Source organism: Danio aesculapii, chromosome 3 (genome assembly GCF_903798145.1).
Source record: "Danio aesculapii chromosome 3, fDanAes4.1, whole genome shotgun sequence".
NCBI classification, from domain to species: Eukaryota; Metazoa; Chordata; class Actinopteri; order Cypriniformes; family Danionidae; genus Danio; species Danio aesculapii.
This window is the reverse complement of record NC_079437.1, coordinates 14,658,572-14,672,188: the sequence shown is the minus strand read 5'-3', so window position 1 is coordinate 14,672,188 and position 13,617 is coordinate 14,658,572. Positions and strand designations below refer to the sequence as shown.

At 36.0% G+C, this 13,617-nt stretch overlaps 3 non-coding genes across 3 annotated transcripts; all 3 read right to left on the bottom strand.

Annotated features, from left to right (window-relative positions):
* Positions 1 to 72, bottom strand: trnac-gca (transfer RNA cysteine (anticodon GCA)). Its single transcript has one exon. It is a non-coding gene; the product is annotated as a tRNA-Cys (tRNA).
* Positions 73 to 10,305: 10,233 nt separating this feature from the next.
* On the bottom strand, positions 10,306 to 10,377 carry trnac-gca (transfer RNA cysteine (anticodon GCA)). The gene has a single exon. It is a non-coding gene; the product is annotated as a tRNA-Cys (tRNA).
* Positions 10,378 to 12,543: 2,166 nt separating this feature from the next.
* On the bottom strand, positions 12,544 to 12,615 carry trnac-gca (transfer RNA cysteine (anticodon GCA)). Its single transcript has one exon. It is a non-coding gene; the product is annotated as a tRNA-Cys (tRNA).
* Between the last annotated feature and the right edge of the window lie 1,002 nt (positions 12,616 to 13,617).

Here is a 13,617-nt window from a genome sequence, read left to right as displayed (position 1 = left end):
AGGGGGCACCCGGATTTGAACCGGGGACCTCTTGATCTGCAGTCAAATGCTCTACCACTGAGCTATACCCCCACACACATGAAAGTGTCACAGGTGTGTTTTTCACAGGACAGTCATCCAGTCATGTTTATTTAAAGTTGTGACTCTGTCATGCTGTAGTCACACTAGAAATTACAGTCTAGAGTATGTGCGTGCAAAAGTCGTACGGTGCTGTGAAAGGGGCGGGAATAAACAAGATAATTAGACATAAAAAAAAGCGAGCGATTGGTCCATGTTTTAAATTTCTGTCAAGACAGGTTATGTTTTGATCTTTCATTGGTCTCACGCAGCCCCGTGATGTGATTTTGCAGGTCAGAGTTCACCAAGCTTGAACTTTGAAAAGCAGCAAACTGCGAAACTTGTCACACAAGCTTGCGTTTCCAGTCTGACACATTTGCTTGCGTATGAATGGAAGTCTATAAGGAGAAAAGTCCAGTGTGACCGCAGCTTATGTCAGGAGTGTTAAACTCAATTCCTGGAGGGCCGCAGCCCTGCACAGTTTAGTTCCAACCCTGCTCCAACACACCTATCTGCAGGGGTGCCTGCAGGATTTTATTTCAAGGTACGCACAAATCCAGCACCGCCCCGCCCCCTTCCCCCAATCATGTCAAGAAACACTGATGCTTACTGTCAAAGGCTACATTTTTAAAGGGCTTTCGTTACGACATAATTCGTTTCCTTTTTAATCTTAATATTTCGTTGAAATCTAAATGTAATAAAAGCACATCTGCACCAAGGAAAAATCAGACGCTCAAGATGAAATCTTTAAAATGATCACATATTAAAAAATTTGCAAATATATGACAGAAGATTGTGAAACAATACAATTAGTGAAGCATTAATTAAATCCTTCCTTTCCACTGACCGAAAATCATCTACTCGCACACTTGAGTAGTGGACGGGCTCAAGCAAAAATATAATTCGTGTATTTTTCTTGGAAAAAAATATCTTTTTAAAACGAATTTCGTATATAGTTTGTTTCTGTTTAAATATTTTTTGTTGGTCAGTCATCTTCTAGGTAAAATAGAAGATTTAAGAACATTTCAGGTGAAGTGCTTGAAAACAAATCCGCTATGCTTCAACAATGCCGCATCACAATCTGGATTGTCAAATAAAATAATAATCTAGCCTAAATAAAATTAAAGTCAAATATTTAATTTCTGTAAAACTGTTTAAAAGTCTATATTAAAGTGTTTTCAATGTTGCGCCGGTCTATTACAATTTAATTCATCTAATTAAATAATTTGAATGAGCAGGACAGGCATTTACAAAGTATTAGCAATAGCACTGAACATGTTCCCACATTACCTCGGTGAAACAAACTCGGTTGGAAGGGTGAGAAAACTCAGAAACTCGTTGTGAGAATGGAGATGTCTGGTTATTTATGCCAGTCTGTCAGATCAAATTGTTTAAAACACTTTGTATGATAGCGGTTCCATGCGAGGAAGCTGTGTAGCAGCTGGATCTGATCTGTCTGATGAAAGAGACAGTTTCCCCGGCTCAGGTGCTGATGAGACTGCAGTCTACTCCGTGTGGGATCAGTATTTGTCTCATTACTTTTAGGCCTTTTGTCAAATGTCTCAATCAAGTTTATCTGTTTTAAAGAGCGTTTACTCATTTTGAACCTTGTTTTAAACAATAGCTATATGAATTGTAATTTTTAGTGTGCAGAAAAACCACCAGCAAAACTAAAGCCAGTAGATTTCTTTACCCATCTCCCACCATGCAAGTACATACACGCTTTAAAACACACAAACGTACACCTTCTGTCACGGTTGCAGGCTTGTGCGCTTTCCGGAGTATCTGTTTTGTCACGTGGGTTTGTGTTGTTCGGTTGTCCATGTGTATTTGTTTGGTCATGTGTTATGACGGCACTCAGCTGTTTGATTTGATCACCAGCTGAGGTTCATTATTGTGCCTATATCTGGGCTACGTTTCTATGTTTCCTTGTCAGTTCGTTGTGTTTGCTTATGTGAGTCTGTATGTGCTCAGGAATAAGAGGAGTGACTGCTGGACTTCGTTTCGCCTATCTGTTCCTGCCCCAGTATCCCAGTGTCCTCGCCCTCCTTTTGTAGCCCTGTTGGCTTAATTTGACAGTGTCAAATAAACTTTCACTTGCATATTGGATCCTTCTCTGTACCCTTATTTACTCGTGACACCTTCATCTGTTGTCATTCTTTCCTGCTTTGTCAATATATCGTAGTGTATACTGTTTAATAATCAATTTAAATTATGTCATAAATAATAAATAAAAAAGCGGCATGAATTCCCGCCCTCTCATGGTAGGTACACACAGTGCGTACAGCTATATGGCTGCAGGTTCCACTGCCTACCTGTTTCAAACAAGACTGAATGGCTTAATTAGTTTGATCAGGTTTGTTTAATTAGGGTTGGAACTAAACTGTGCAGAGCTGCGGCCCTCCAGGAACTGAGTTTGACACCTGTGCTGTAAGTGTTTGCTTTGGATATTTTCCAGTCTTTCAAAAAATACATTGGATACAGAGTTATGTGACTAAATCTCTTTGTTGTTTGTCACTCCGCTCTCTTGGGACGGTGTTGTTTCACTTGTGGTCTGTTGGTGTATTGGGCCTTCATCATCACTCCAGCTACTGTCAGCAAATCAATGCTAAAAATATGTAGAAACATAATGCAGTTGTCAGTGATCTTATCTGTGCAGCTTGAAGAAGTCGCTACCTCTGGGTGTTTGTTTTGCAATCTGTTGTTCTAAAAATCTGACCTGGCATTGTCTGAATTATTTGACCTTATTTTAAAGGGACCATATCATTAAAATGGCAGCACAGTGAGTTAGCTTTGTCACCTCACTGCAAGAAGGTTGCTGGTTTGAGTCCCGGCTGGGCCAGTTGGCTTTTCTGTGTGGAGTTTGCATGTTCTCCCCGTGTTGGCGTGGGTTTCCTCCGGGTGCTCCGGCTTTGCCCACAGTCCAAAGACATGCGCTATAGGTGAATTGGATGAACTAAATTGGCCATAGTGTATGTGTGAAGGTGTATGGGTGTTTCCCAGTACTGGGTGGCGGCTGGAAGGGCATCTGCTGCGTAAAACATATGCTGGCATAGTTAGCGGTTCATTCTGCTGTGGTGATACCTGATAAATAAGGGACCAAGTCAAGGGAAAATGGATGAATATCATTAAAATCCCCCCTCAAAAATACTGGTACTGCGTTATGTATTTAGATGACTTGTGTATTTATCAATAATGTTTCGAAGAATGTGTAAATCCAGGGAAATAAGCTATTTAAACTAGTGATACAGACCATGTTTCCATGGTTATGATGTCACGCCCTCAAATTTTTACGTTGTTTTATAGAAAACAGGGAAACAGCAAAGATGTTGTGCTTTATTAGACTGCACAGTATATGCTACATTATACCAAAACCCTAAAATATACTTACTATAATAAAACCACACTGCTTCTTCTCCACATGATCACAACTTCATCAGAATTTTTTTTAGGATGTAATGATGATCACAATTTCCATGATTCAGTCACTGCATTATCAAAATATGCCTTTGTTTGTTGTGAATACGCGCCCTCTAGTGGTGAAAATCACATTCTGTACCTTTAATCTTTGTTTGTAGTGTGCAGATAATACATTGAACATCGGGGTGGATCAGCTTTTTCAGTATTTCAGTTTCAGTGTTTTTTAATATATTATATATTAATACATTTAATTTAATTACATCTCATTTATCAATTAAACTTATTTAAGCTTTCAATTTTGTGAGATAATGAGCGAATTTTCTGACCTACCTTAACCTTTGATAAATGATTCTCAAATTAGGGATCCTCACAAGCAAACAGTTTTTTTAATATATATATATATAAAATGATCAATTTCACTGAACTGTGATAAGTTTCTCTCACTGATCGTTTTAACAATAAACTGATGATCATAAAAAGATTGCGCTACTCTTTTTATTGTTTAGCTTCCATCTGTGAGCATAGGCATTCATTAAAATGCATGTTGTTTAGGTTAAACGCCTTATGATTCATACCCTGGTTGGTTGGGCTTATTGTAAGTTATCTTGATGCTAGTTTGGAAGTGTTGCCAGATTAGGGCAACTATTTCCAGGCAAAAAACTCTCCAAAACCTGCCTGCTCCAAGAAAAACCTGCCCAAAACATTTACTACCGAAAGAATGCAGTACAATAGAATGCAAGACTGATAAGGTTTTTCTTAACAAAATAAATATGTAAAAGAAAAAAGATCGGAAATCCAGATCGGAAAACAATACAACAGGAAAACATCAAAGATAAAGAGAAAAACTGTTATGTGAGATGTTTTTAAATGTCAGTAATGATGAAACCACCTGACATTAACCCTCAGAAACATACATGCATTTTTTAAATTGACAAAACAAGGAAAAATAGCCCAAAGAAAGTGATTGGATTATGTAAATAATGTTTCTAGTGCAACAAGCTAACAAGCTTTTGGGTTGACCATGCTCTCACACTCGCTTGTACACTATAACATAACCAAACATGTGTCGATTGTGTTCAGAATAACAAGTGACAGTGATAATGATAATAATAATGTGCTTACCTTTGTGATTTGCTTTGAGCAGAGAGGAGAGATGGGTTACTCGCTTTACTGTAACTACAACTTATAGTCATACCAACCAGTGTTCACTTGAAAAGAAAACTACAAGTTCTATTTCTGTATTTATCCAAACAACATATATCTGATCGTATGAAGCACATTTGAGCCTAGTTTGTTGACTCATTAGCATATCAAATGTAAAGAATTGAATACCTTAAAAATGCTTCAAAACCACTAAACTAAATCTGATCTGCACATCCAAAGTCAAAAAGTTTAAGATGCCATGGTTGCTGAAATGCATTTCTTTATCGTAACATCTCCCCATGAACATAACCACACAAGTAGCACATCTTGTCAAAAGTCAAAAAACAAAAAGAGATACCTCCTAAAAAAAGCAAGACTGATTCTTAAAATAAAACAGTTGTAGGAAGGTCAGCTGAAATTTGTGTACATATGATTCACAGCCTAGTCAATATACTAAAAACATCATTTACTAGGTATTAAGTATCTGAACGTACAAGGGAAGTAAAACATGCTTTGGTTTTAGCTAGAATACAAACCCCAAATCCAGTTCTGTAGAAATGTTGATGTTTCTGTGGAGCGCAGATTGAATGCGGGCCTGCCAGTCACTTATTTTCAGTGCAACTACATGTCAAGTTTAAAGACTGCAAAGGGGAAATTTTGGATGGTATGAAGATACCAGCTTCCTTAAAACATTGTTCTGTGATTACATTTCACAACAATCCCGTAAGGTTTGAATAGACCAGAGCAATGATCAGCGTTGTGTCATAGCTGGGGGCGTGGCGTGGGGTGGAGTCAGCATGGGGAAATAATTTCTTCTTCCTCCATTTGAAAAATTTGAATTGCAACCAAAATAGCAACACCAAAATAGCAACACCAAAATGGCAAAACCAAAAAATGACACCTTAAAATAATGTCACCATTAAATATTCCACCTAATAATTCCTATACTGGTGAATGAGCATTTGACCGTGATGCATTTTTTGGCAAAACACTGACCTCTAGCATAACCCTTGTGTAACAATTATTAGTTTTATGTGTGACAATATTGGTCACTACTAGGGCCAGACAGAATCTGCGGACATTTTTTGCTATTTCTGCACTTTTTTTTTTTTTTTAAATCTGCGGATTTAAGTGGAATGATTTTGGGAGTATCATAACTAAAACCTTAATATATGAAATTAAAAAAGAATACATTTTTTACTTTTATTTAATATTTACACTTGTTGCATATAAAGGTTGTAAAAGAAAAATGTATGTGCATTTAAAATGTGGTCTCAAATGTGGTACACTGCCACCCTGTGGGGGGGTTTGTTGTTGCTTTTGTTTTCTCTCTCTCTCTCTCTCTCTCTCTCTCTCTCTCTCTCTCTCTCTCTCTCTCTCTCTCTCTCTCTCTCTCTCTCTCTCTCTCTCTCTCTCTCTACCTTGTCTCACCTGTTAGCAATTAAGTGGTTGGGGCATGCGGCAGTAGGAACAAAGGGGAGATGGTGCCAAACACTAGTTGGTGAAGGCTGCTCTCATTTGTTTCTCCTGCTCCAGACTAGCTTTTGTGCTTGGGATACTAGTTGTAGTATAAAAAAATCTTGTTGTTTGTGAACAATAGTGAAATTTTCACTTTAAAATCCCATTGTTTTTTTATACTTTATCTTGTTGGTTTTGTTTCAAGTTATTGGAGCTATACAGAGGTGGATATCACTTTTTGTTTAAATACGTTTATTTTTCTCCTGTTTCTGATAGAGAGGGAGCAAGGTAAGATCTTTGTTTTTTCTTTATTAATTTTCTTTTGAGAGTTTAGAAAGTGGCTTCCTCATTCAGTTAGATCTTTTGTTTGTTGTTTTGGCATTATCCCCTCCTGACCTATTTTTCTTGTACCATAGGTCATTTATTATTTATTAATCTGTTAATAAATGTACTTTTTTTGACATTGGATTTGGTGTGAGTTGTTGTTCGAGTGCTGGGACAGGAGAAGGATGATGATTGCTGACTGCCTTGCCCTTTAGTTTTTTTTTATTATTTTGTTATATTTTCTATTATCAAAATTGGCCTCTAATTTATTTTATAATTTGGCTAAATTTAAGTTGTTAATTTTTGTTTTTTCCCCTTTAAGTTAAATTGTTGCGTGTTTCCCTGACCCTAGACCCTAGATCCAATTAGATCGAATTTATTTGGTAAACAAAGCAAGTCTCTCATATAGCATATCTACTAAATGACAGAAAATATTACAAATATTGTAAATATAAATTTACACACATTTACACAAGTACATAAACAGAATCAATGATGGGCTAAAAATCTGCTGAATTCTGCACGCGCAAATTCCATGTGGACCTAGTCATTACCAACACTAAAACATAACCTGAAACTGCGTCTAACCTAATAAAATCATGCTTGTCAAATCGTTTATGTCCTTTGTATCTTTCCAGAAAACCCAATTACAACACATTGCAATGTCATTTAAATTCAGGAAAAATCACCTGCCCAGTATTTTAGACAACTATCTGTCAAATAGGTTGCACAAACTACACTATAAAAGAATAAATGGCTCGCACAAAAGGCAAGAACATGTGTAGATTTTTCTTAAAACAATTAAACCAAAAGACTGATAAAAAAGCGGGATATTTTCACCATATGCGACATGCGGGACAAAATACCGTGCTTTACAATGCAAAATGGAGCGGGTGGTCAACCTACCAGCTTCTATATGTTCATTTGGCAGTATGTAAAACTTAAGATCAGGATTTTTAACTTATCTGAGGTAAAAAAAACGTAATGTAATGTTTATGTAACATTAATGTAACGTTCTAATGACTTGTTTTCTCCCACTGCATAAACAGTGGTGACGTTGTTGTGGGCATTCCCGGCTATGCCGATCAAGTCTATTCTTCCCAGATCTATACAATCTAGGATTGAGGAGTAGACTCTAGTTGTTTAAACACAAATCCACTCTACAGATAGGGGTCAGTTTCCACCAAATATTGGTAGTGGATGATGAGTACTCCGCATCATAATTAGATTCCATCCAGACATAGAATATGACATGCAATTATTATGAGTTGATATTAGAACACATTCTTTTCATTCTATCACTATTCACCAACTGCTAAGTTGATATTAGAACACATTCTTTTCATTCTATCTCTACTCTCCAACTCATAAGTTGCAAATCGCATACAATAGCACTATTTATAGGCCATTTTGGAGTATTTATTTATTTCGGATCATGAAAGTAAAATTCTCCCAGGTAACTGATTTTGCTGCTTGGTCAATGCAGTTGTACTACTGATAGGTACTATTTTGGTGCTTTATTTCTTAAGGTTTTCAATCATTAAACTTCACATGGGAAACATTTTTAATTTCCGTTCAGTGTTCTATTTGGGATGCCACTAAACTAAACTCTACATGGTTTAAACTACAAGTGTCTATAGTGTGTCATTTGGGACACAACTATTGCAATTCAACCTTAGTACCTGATAGCTCCCACCCTTCTGTTAAATGAGCAAAGATGCGACCGTTGAGTGCACTTAATTTAATCAATTGAATAAATACATTATCTGGAATTTAAAGCACTTATTAATTTTAGAATTTGCGACGTGAATGCAATATACTACGAAATGTCATAGAATAGTGCAGAAGTATGCGAAGTGGGACACAACTTCACTGTAAAAAATGCTAGGTTCCAACACAAATCGATTAAGTTCACCTAAACATTTTTACAAATTTAAGTGGATTGAACATAAAACAATTAAGTTGTCCCAAAAAAATCTTAAAAATTGTGTTGTTTCAAACTCAAGGAGTTTGATCAAGCAACAAAAGTATTTTTTGAGTGAATAGTTTATGGCATGTGATTATTAATATGAGTTTGTATTAGAATACTGTTTTATTACAACATTAGAGCATCTTTCCTTGCAACAAGACTCTTGTTTCTGTGTTTGAACTAATTTGAAAGTCTAGAAGTGTGTGATCTTTGGTCATTTAGTATATTATTTCCAGTTTTTAATCTGTTGAAACAAAGAATAAACCAACGTGTCTGATGAATAGTGTTTTAATAGCTGTTCCAGTCAATTTCAAATGTAAATGTTCAATTTTCAAGCCTTAGATAAAAACTATTATCAATGGACTGTAATCTGGCTTGTCCTCAAACACCAAAAAAATAAATAAATAAACAATAATCAGATTACTCTAGGATGGACATGTTAACAGCTTATTCAACAATGTATTTGATTTAAAGAAAGATAATTGGCCATTTAACATAGTGTTGAGTCTTCTGTGTAATATATTGTTGTTCCTACTATGGACATCAGTGGTTATCTGGTTTCCAACATTCTTGAAAATATATATATATATTTGTGTTGGGAGAGTAGATGGTGAGAACATTTTAATTTAATCCTGTCATCATTTACCCACAGGCTCAGGTTGTTCCAAACCCATTTATATTTCTTTGTTCTGCTGAACACAAAGGAACATATTTGGAAGAATGTCAGTAACCAAACAGATCTGGCCACCCATCAAACACTTAAAAAACAAACACAATAACACAAAAATGCATCTCATCATAATCAACAAAACATCTCCATATAGACAAACACATTCTTTTTGGAGCTGTCCTCATTTTCCACATCTTACATTTTTTAAGTCTTTATTTTTATACATTTTTAAAGATTTTAAAACCCAAATTGAATTAAAAAAATGTAAATTAAATTTTAAAAATGTAAACATAATCTGCATCATTTTAATTTTAACCAAATCATTGAACTTAAGTACCTTCATTTTAAAAATAACTATTGACCAAATATCCCACATTCCGAATTGGATGTATATTTATTCCCCAAATGTCCACACCAAAATCATGTAATGTAAATGGCACTGTAAATGTATTCTAATTATCCAAGGTATGTTTTGCTTTAAACAGTATTGCCACAGTTTTTACTACTTTTGATGTAGCATGTTTTCCAAATAATTCTAAATATTGCATAAACTTTTTCAAAACATGTATCAATTTTTAAAATCTACAATACAGTTAATTTTAAACTTCCCAAATAACATAATCTCTGTTTTACCTGTTTAATGACAATTTGTTAACATCAAACCACAATTTTAACTTACTGATTTCTTTTGTAGTCACCTTCATTAGCTGTGATAAACTGTGCCTAGAACAAAAACAAAACTGTGTCATTGACAAAACAAAATAGTTATTACCAACTCTAATATTCAACATATATCATTAACGTAAATTCTAAACAATTTTGGACCTCGGACTGATCCCTGTGGTACACCACAATTTACTTTAATATATGACTTTGACCATTTAATGTCTTCCTTTGTGTCCAGATTTTCACTTTTTTGACCTGGGTTTGTAATAATCCGAGGGTGACTATATTTTATGCATATCCCTTTAATAAATCAGGCATCTGTTTTACCCTTTGTTTGTGGTGACACCTAGTGGCTAATGAAACAACTACATGAATTGCACACAAGACATTTTGATTTCATGAGAGTTTCATCAGATTCATTCATCCACCATTATACCATTGATACACACAGCTCAGTGGCTTTGACTGGCTCTAGGGGTTATTTTTTGCTTCTCAGTTTGTTTTGCAAAGCAATCCTGTGCCCAGGCTTCTGTTATTCCCAAGCGTTATTTGAAAGTCCAGTGGATTTGTAATCCTTTTCATGTGGTGTAATAAAAACAGGGGGCACCCGGATTTGAACCGGGGACCTGTTGATCTGCAGTCAAATGCTCTACCACCGAGCTATGCCCCCACTCACTGAGCAAGTGGCTCATTATGTATACAATGGGTGTGATTATGAGAGTAAGTGTATCATATTTTATAATCTCAGCCTGTAGCCTTTGTGCTGACCTCCTGCTGCATAACATAACTGCATAATAGATGCCCATGAATAACTGTGATAACTGGAGAATTGTCTGTCGGTCTGTTTGTTTGTTTGTTTGTTTGTTTGTTTGTTTAAATGTGAATGAGGTTGGAATCCAATCTTAAATCTGATCTATGATACCCTGGACCACAAAAGCAGTCAATGTAAATTTACCGTTTGTTTTTAGATTTCTACATCACATGAAATGAGTTAGCTTTCTGTTGATGTGTTGTTTGTTAGAATTCAACAATATTTGGCTGAGATACAATTATTTGGATGGTTAAAAAAAACTAATTCTTAGAAAATCGCCTTTAAAGTTGTTGAAATGAAGTGTTTAATGCACACTACTAATCTAAATGTGATATATTTACAATAGATATTCTACATTTATACTCTGATATTCTACATTTATCATTCATGTAAACTCAAATCAGTTTTGGACCTAAAACTGAACCCTGCAGTACACCTTACTTTAGTATATGACTTTGACCATTTAATAAATAAAAATAAATACAATAGCAGTAAATGTGTGGCGAGACCTGTTTGGCTGCAGACATTTTTCCAAATATCTTCCTTTGTGTTCAGATTTTCACCTTTTTTTTACGTGGGTTTGTAATACAGTGGTCCCTTGTTAATCGCGGGAGTTACGTTCTAAAAATAACCCGCAATAGGCGAAATCTGCAAAGTAGTAAGCTTTATTTTTTACAATTATAGATGTTTTAAGACTGTAAAGCCCCTCACTACACACTTTATACACTTTTCACAGACAGGTATTAACATTTTCACACTTTTCTCTCTTGTTTAAACATTCTCAAAGTCCAGTATTATAGAATGAAACCAATAATCAAAACCTGTTGTCAGGTGCAAACATTCATCTCTATCAGCAAAAGGTTCATAAAGCTTTATAGCTTTTGTGTGGATAATGTTGGCATCCAGCGTAATGTTTTTTTCCTGCGGTCACTGATCCACAAAGCTAAAGCTGATTCCATCCTTAAGGGGGTCGCACACCAGATGCGCAGCGCACAAGACAGTTGGAAGTAAAGTAACACTCACCGGACGCACACATTCGCATGTTATTTAAAATGAAACTATTCAGATGGCTCTGTGGCACGGCAGAAATATAAACAGTGTCCTGAGTCGTAGCTGGGCACCGCAGACAGCAGCCGACTTGAGGCGCCGGTGTGCATACCCTGGTATAAACCTATATTTACAATTCTAAAATGCATGGCGCTGCGTGGCACGGCGCATTCGGTGTGTGACCCCCTTTACGATGGTCTTGCTGCAGACAGTTACAACCCTTTTTGCATCCTTGTTGGAACTAGCACTGCTAGCGATCAAAGATTCATGTTATTTGGCAAGCTGAACGCATTCTGTACTGTACAGGAGACACGAAGGAGATTGATTGACAATGGTCTACAGCTAATCATGATGCAGAACACAATGTGCTGTAAAAAAAAAGCATGTCAATTTGCACTAAAAAATATCCACAAAACTGTAAGACCATGAAAGGTGAACCCGCGTTATAGCGAGGGACCACTGTAATTCGAAGGTGACTAAATTTTGGGTAAATCCCTTTAATAAATCGAGAATGTTTCACCCTTTGTTTGTGGTGACACCTAGTGGCTAATGAAACAACTACATGAATTGCACACAAGACATTTTGATTTCATGAGAATTTCATCAGATTCATTCATCCACCATTATATCATTGATACACACAGCTCAGTGGCTTTGACTGGCTCTAGGGGTTATTTTTTGCTTGTCTGTTTGTTTTGCAAAGTAGTTCTGTCATATATATATGTAAATATATGTCATTGTCATATTAACATTGTACTTTTTAGTCTAGATAAGCTTCAAGTTTCACAGTGTTTACATCAGATCTATAAAAACAAGTTGTTAATGGACTTTGAGGGAGCTAAAGAGCCCCTGTCTTGGTCTTACTGGTATATCATATTCATTCAAGGTTTCAGATGATTAGCTTCTGTTATTCCCAAACGTTATTTGAATATCCAGTAGCAGAGATTTGTCCTCATTTTCAGGTGGTGTTATAAAAACAGGGGGCACCTGCATTTGAACCGGGGACCTCTTGATCTGCAGTCAAATGCTCTACCACTGAGCTATACCCCCACTTGTGTATGACATCCACAGGTGAGGCTTTCACAGGGCGTAACTGAGCAAGCGGCCCATTATGTACACAATGGGTGTGATTATAAGCGTGAGCGTATCTCATCTTTTATAATCTCAGCCTGTAGCCTTTGTGCTGACCTCCTGCTGCATAACATAACTGCATAATAGTTGCCCATGAATAACTGTGATAACTGGAGAATTGTCTGTCTTTTGGTCTGTTTGTTTGTTTGTTTGTTTGTTTAAATGTGAATGAGGTTGGAATGCAATCTTAAATCTGAGCTATGATACCCTGGACCACAAAAGCAGTCATTCATTTACCTTCAGGTTAGTCTCTTATTTATACGAGGTTGCCACAGCGGAGTGAACCGCCACATAAAAGCAGTCATAAGTGTAAATTTACATGAAATGAGTTAGCTTTCTGTTGATGTGTGGTTTGTTAGAATATTTGGCTGAGATACAATTATTTTGAAATCTGATAGTTCAAAAAAAAAAACTAATTCTTAGAAAATCGCCTTTAAAGTTGTTGAAATGAAGTGTTTAATGCACACTACTAATCTAAATGTGATATATTTACAATAGATATTCTACATTTATACTCTGATATTCTACATTTATCATTCATGTTAATTCAAATCAGTTTTGGACCTAAAACTGAGCCCTGCAGTACACCTTACTTTAGTATATGACTTTGACCATTTAATGTCGCCATTGGAAAAAATAAATACAATAGCAGTAAATGTGTGGCGAGACCTGTTTGGCTGCAGACATTTTTCCAAATATCTTCCTTTGTGTTCAGATTTTCACCTTTTTATTAATTAATTTATTAATTTTATTAATAAAATCAGCAAAACTGCGAGATCGCGAAAGGTGAACCGCGCTGTAGCGAGGAACCACTGTAATACAAGAGTGACAAAATTATGGGTATATCCAGGGCTTGACATTAACTTATTTGATCACCAGCCACTGTGGCTTGTAGTTTTCCAACATTACTAGCCACTTGTC